Consider the following 6,732-nt stretch of genomic DNA (forward strand, 5'->3'; position numbering starts at 1 on the left):
GCGGTCCTGCTCACCTTAGAAAATACACGCTGTGAAGCGAATATGACACAGCTGTCCTTTGGCCATCAACATTGAGGATGGATATCAGTAATAGTCAATGGGTCTCCCAGCAACAATTTGCTCAAATCTCTTCACCCTTTCTCCTTCTCTCTCTGTCTCTTCTCAGTGTTTTCTTCTCCTCATCTTTTTTCTTCTCTTCTCTGCTTTCTGGTCTCAAAAGTGTCTGAGGATTGGACCCCACACCCCCCAACAACGATCCGGGACAGACCATCCCAGTAGCTACATGAGCTATAAGAAGAGCAGGTGCATAGTGGTCAAACATCATGCACCTTTAAGGCTACAACAGAACTGCTTTTCCGATTCACGGACCACAACCTCTCAACGTGGCAGCATGCGTGTGTCTCTAGTGCGCACACCACGCACCCCACAAGTGCGACCCCCCCGCCCCACGGATACAGATTTTACTTGTCTTACCTTGATCGGGGGTCTCGGTCTGGTAGGGAGGAAGAGGCAGCATGCAGCTTTACGGTCCGTTCTGCAGCGGTACAGACGGAGAAAGCAAGAGTATTATCCCTGGACAGCGGCGGAGGTCCGTGCGTTCCAGCAGAGAGAGAGAGAGAGGGGGGGGGAGTACGCAAGAGGAGGGATGAGAGAGGCGGGCTGATGGAAGAGAGAGAGAGAGCGAGAAGGAGTGGGGGTAGTTCAATCCGACAGAGGGATGATGTTGAATCGGGGCAACAGCCGCTCCCGGTTTTATCTGAGTGACACAAACCCGCAGGATGCATTGAAAGGAAAAAATAAAAGCCATTCCATTTTTTCATCAGCGATCATTATTTCAAAAATGTCGGATGTGCATCTCTGAAATGCCAAAGCAAGCCCAATTTAAATATCACAGTAAAATTCCCACCGGGACTTCACGCATCTGTGATTCTCAGTATAGAGTTTCTGGAGACCTCGTGTTAATTGTGCTATTTTTATCTCCATCCACATCATCATAATAGGCTTCCCGTCATGTATAAATTATACATGTGCTGAATTTGTTCTTTTACTGTGACAAAAGTCTTAGAAATTTTATATAGAAATATTAAAGCTCGGTTTTTGTCTCAATCTAACCACAATGGCACCTGTAGAAATCAGTGCGTATTTGGCTGCAATCTGTTCATATTAAGAATTATGGGAGGGTGAGTTCATGTCAGAGGTGTTAATTACATAGGCTAATGTTTAGTCTCACACAGTGTGTGGAGTTCCGGGGAAAAGTGGGAAGCCACTCACCGGTCTCCATCTCCCTCCATCACTTGTGCAGCTTTTGCCTCCCCATGCAGCGGCGCGCAGCTGCTTTCCAATCGGATCACGTAGCAACGCGCCTCAAAGTGCGCGGTCGTAAGGGCCAGGGAAGCGGCTCTCTCTTACACACAGCAAAGACAGGCACGGAGAGAATACTGGGGGATCCAACTGTGCAGCTGACGTCGTTGCCGGTCAGCGAGGTTGCTTCTCTATAATTTGCAGGACAGCCCGCTGACATAGATGACCCAGTGTTGGATCACTTCACCACAGCAACACTGACTATGCATCTTCATCAGTTCTCTTGGTTCTAATCATGAGCTAATCAAGTAACATATGTAATCACATAGAGATAGATCATTTTTAACAGCGAGTGAATTTCCAATATTGTGGGACTGGGGTAATTTTAACCTCAGGTAACTCAGTGTGTTAAAATAATAGAGTATGTAATTTAATGTTGAGCTTATTTTTTAAATAAGCTCATCACACAATACCCCCCCATAGGTAAGTCTGACCTTTCATTCAACCCTGATGCCATGTTGAAGTGTTTTTCAAGATCTACTTTTGCCCTTAGTCAGGATAATTCACAGACCTCACTATGGACAGTTCTTCCTATTTGCTACCTCAGGTTGTTGCTAATTAATAATCTTTGGAGTAGTAATTTGGGTGACATAACCCTTTAACTCTGCAACGGTTCCTCCTCAGTGTTTTGAATTATTTCTTCATGTGTTCTTAACTGGTTTAGTCATCACTCCAGATGTACATTTGCCCCCAGTGTATTTTGTTATATAACTCCAGCGTTGCATAATTAAAGGTTACCAAAACTGTCCAGTGAATGACTTATATGAGTCTTTGTGACTTTTGCAAACAAGCCCTGATTTGCATGTAGGCCTAATTGGAAGCATGAAAATAAATTAAATAAATGTTTTTTTTTCCATTTTCATTCAGACCAGAGGAAATGGGAGGGAGAGAGAGTGATCATGCTCTGGGATATTATTTTCTTTTTTTGAAGGAGTCAAGAATTCAAGTCAAGATCTTTACCAAGTGCGAAAAGATTTTACCTTGGGGGTAACTGGTGTAGAGCAGCGACAGCAGATAGCAGGATCATTTTATTTAATCATAAAACAACAAAAGCTGCTCTTCAATTACAAAACATGTTAATTTAATTTCCATGAAAGTGACAAAAAGTGATATAAAAGTAACAACAAGTCCTTCAACCTACACGCCAATATAGGTCGTATTAACCAACCTCCAAATGCCACTCATATGAGTGTATCCTAAAATAGCCCCCCCTACCAGTGGTGTGTGTACATGCCTCCCAAAACGTCAATTTCAAACTCCGTTTCCCGACCAGAACTACGTTACGTAAATCACGTGACCTACCTCACATGACATAAAAATGTTGAGATGCAGCAACACAAAGGAGAGCTGGTTTTCAACATCAAGTTCACCAATTTCAGACTTGGAAAGTTCTGCTCGGGAGTACAAACTTCCTGGGACGGGAGCACGCAGTCAGTCATGCTGCAATCGGAACAGCAAAGGACTTGATGACGCCGGGCAGCTTAGCAGGCGGGACCTCTGAAAATGTTGCAAATTTTCAAATTAGGTCTATCTTGAGAAATCGGCCGCAAATTTGAAGTTAATCAACCATATTCCTATATAAAAACTCTTAAATCTGCATTCAGTGACAGTATTATAACTTACAGTCGTGGGTCTTCTCTTCTGCCATTGCCGCTTGTTGATGCAAAATGCTTATGCTTCTTAATTTTATTTTGAAAAACAAATCAAACTTGAGTCCCACAGGAACTGAATGTTGGTATCCTGGGTGAAATGTGGCAAATTTGTAATCCAGCCCACCACAACCGGAGTACACCTTTATGGCTATTGATAATATGTCACGTCTTAGTCATGTGTTTGCGTTGTACAGCCACTAGAGGTCGTTGCCGCAATAAACGTAAATGTGTCGTAATTTTGTGTGGCTGAAACGACCTATATGGTTGTTTTTCTGTTGGGGACAGGCCCAAAAGTAAATCTTTCATCCACAAGACCATCAATGGCACAAGTTAAAGTTCATGAGAATCTGGAGTCTTAGGCTACTTGACAATGAGTAATGGGCAATCAGAAGAAGGTTAAAGAAAGGCAGATGTTTCATCTGCTGTTTGTAGCCAAAAGGCTTTCAAACATCTCTTATACATTACAAAGGGACAAGATATAAAATAGTTATAATTTGTCTATAATAATTTTGTAAAGCAGCTGCAGCATTTACTTGGCTCCAATGTGTCAGTTTCACAAACTGTTACAGCTTAAATATGGCTTTTATTTGGACCCATCTGTCATGATATATGGACTAACTGTAGTGTAATTGCCTCACATTTGTTTGTTTTAGGTGAGCAATAAGGCTGCAGAGGAGTTTCATGGCCTCTACATTTGTCTAGTGATGGGGGTAATTTCCCAGGACTTCCTGGCTGCTGCTGATAAATGAATGCAGAGAAGGGGAGGGCTCTGGCTTACACGATCACTGTGAGATGGCTAATGAAACACCCTTAAAATTAAAGATAAATCTAAATTATATTCGAGTGTCTGCAAAATTTTTTATTACTTTCTTACTCCTATTTATTTTTTATATTGCTGGCAAATCAACATAAAATATCAAAATGTAGCAACATTCTGATGTAAAAAAAAAACAAGAAACAAAACAATACTGAACAAAAAATACTTGTGGACTGACTAATGTGATGAAAATAAATCTTTTTTTAAAAAAATGTTCATCCTTGGACGCAAGAGTATGAGATGTTCTTTATTCAATATTAAATGCCACCCACAGATACTTACCATGTTATCTGTTATTACTCCGTGATGGTCAGTGCATGTTATATATGCGGGGATATTATAATTTAGTTCTTTCTTTCCCAGAATGCCTTTAAAGAAGCACTGCATTGTATCTTGCTGTCAATCAGAACTGCACTGAATTGCATGCTTTTCAACTCTTTTGCTGCTTCAAAGTAGCTGCTGGAAAAATATTCTTGAGGTGATGTTACGTCATATATTTGGCCAGTGATCCATAGAAATAAGAAAAGTACACACAATTTCCCTTGGTGGCATTTGATTCTTTAGGCAACATACAGTGTGGAATGATGGGACATTTATGAGAGAATGTTGAAAAATATGAGAGGAAAAAAACAAATGTCAAAAACATCATGTTTTAAATTTCATAGACATTTTAGGCTTTTTTGTGGCTGATTTTGGGATCTTGTGAAAGTGATATGCTGAAATTTGCATTGTGTTATGTGAAACACACAATGACTGCAATACTATGCAGCATATATAATACTAATAATAATACTAATAATAATAATAATAATTTACCTCTCCGGGAACCATCACCTTATCGTGGTGGAGAGGTTTGTGTGCCCCAGTGAACCTGGAGGCTGTGTTGTCGGGAGCTTAGTGCTCCTGGTAGGGTCTCCCAAGGCAAAGTGGTTCCAGGTGAGGGGCCAGACTGAGAATGGTTCACAAAGACCCTTGATGACAAATCGAGGAAGAGGAGGAGAGACCGTTCCCAGTGGAAGCCCGGGGCCCCCGTCTGGAGCCAGGCCCAGAGGGAGGGCTCGTCGTCTGGTGGCCGGGTTTGCCACGGAGCCCGGCCGGGCTCAGCCCGAAGAAGCAACGTGGCACCACCCTCTCCATCCTTTGGACCCACCATCCATCGGAAGATCCGCAGGGGTCAGTTGCGCTGCCACATGGGTGGCAGTGAAGGTCAGGGACCTCGACGGACCAGACCCGGGCGGCAGAGGCTGGCTCTGGGGACGTGGAACGTCACCTCTCTGTGGGGGAAGGAGCCGGAACTTGTGCGGGAGATGGAGCGCTACCAATTAGATCTGGTGGGGCTGACCTCCACGCACAGTCTCGGTTCTGGAACCATACTCCTTGATAGGGGATGGACACTATTCTTCTCTGGAGTTGCTCAAGGTGTGAGGCGCAAGGCGGGTGTGGGGATACTCACAAGTCCCCGTCTGAGCACTGCTATGTTGGAGTTTACTCTGGTGAACGAGAGGGTCGCCTCCCTACGCCTTCGGGTACTGGGGGGGGGGAAACTCTGACTGTTGTTTGTGCATATGCACCAAATAGCAGTTTAGAGTATTCGGCCTTCTTGGAGACCCTGAATGGAGTTCTGTATGGGGCTCCCGTAGGGGACTCCATAGTTCTGCTGGGAGACTTCAACGCGCATGTGGGCAATGATGGAGATACCTGGAAAGGCGTGATTGGGAGGAACGGCCCCCCTGATCTGAACCCGAGTGGGTGTTTGTTGTTAGACTTCTGTGCTAGTCATGGATTGTCTATAACGAACACCATGTTCGAGCATAAGGATGCTCATAAGTGTACATGGTACCAGAGCACCCTAGGCCGAAGATCAATGATCGATTTTGTAATCGTTTCATCTGATTTGAGGCCGCATGTTTCGGACACTCGAGTGAAGAGAGGGGCAGAGCTGTCAACTGATCACCATCTGGTGGTGAGTTGGGTCAGGGGTTGGGGGAAGACTCTGAACAGACCTGGTAAGCCCAAACGGGTAGTGCGGGTGAACTGGGAACGTCTGGAGGAGGCCCCTGTCAGTGAGATCTTCAACTCAAACCTCCGGCGGAGCTTTTCTGGCATCCCTGTGGAGGTTGAACAGGAGTGGGCAATGTTCAAAACCTCTATTGCTGAAGCTGCAGCGGAAAGCTGTGGTCTCAAGGTCTTAGGTGCCTCAAGGGGCGGTAACCCTCGAACACTGTGGTGAACACCGGTGGTCAGGGAAGCCGTCCGACTGAAGAAGGAGGCCTTCCGAGATTTGTTGTCTCGGAGGACTCCGGAGGTGGTTGCAAGGTACCAACGGGCCCGAAAGACTGCAGCCTCTGCTGTGGCAGATGGAAAGCAGCGGGTGTGGGAGAAGTTCGGAGAAGACATGGAGAAGGACTTTCGGTCGGCACCAAAGTGTTTCTGGAGAACTGTCCGCCATTTCAGGAGGGGGAAGCGGGGAACCGTCCAAGCTGTGTACAGTAAGGATGGGACCCTGCTGACCTCAACTGGGGAGGTAATTGGGCGGTGGAAGGAACACTTTGAGGAACTCCTAAATCGGAATGACACGCCCTCTTTAGTAGAGGCAGAGCTCGAGGCTGATGGGGGATTCTCGTCAATTTCCCTGGTGGAAGTCACTGAGTTAGTCAAACAACTCCACAGTGGCAAAGCCCCAGGGATTGATGAGATCAGCCCAGAAATGCTAAAAGCTTTGGGTGTGGAGGGGCTGTCTTGGATGACACGTCTCTTTAACATTGCGTGGAAGTCGGGTACAGTGCCCAAGGAGTGGCAGACTGGGGTGGTGGTTCCCCTGTTCAAAAAGGGGGACCAGAGAGTGTGTGCCAATTACAGGGGTATCACACTTCTCAGCCTCCCCGGTAAAGTCTATTCCAG

This window comes from Micropterus dolomieu, linkage group LG04 (genome assembly GCF_021292245.1).
Source record: "Micropterus dolomieu isolate WLL.071019.BEF.003 ecotype Adirondacks linkage group LG04, ASM2129224v1, whole genome shotgun sequence".
NCBI lineage: Eukaryota > Metazoa > Chordata > Actinopteri > Centrarchiformes > Centrarchidae > Micropterus > Micropterus dolomieu.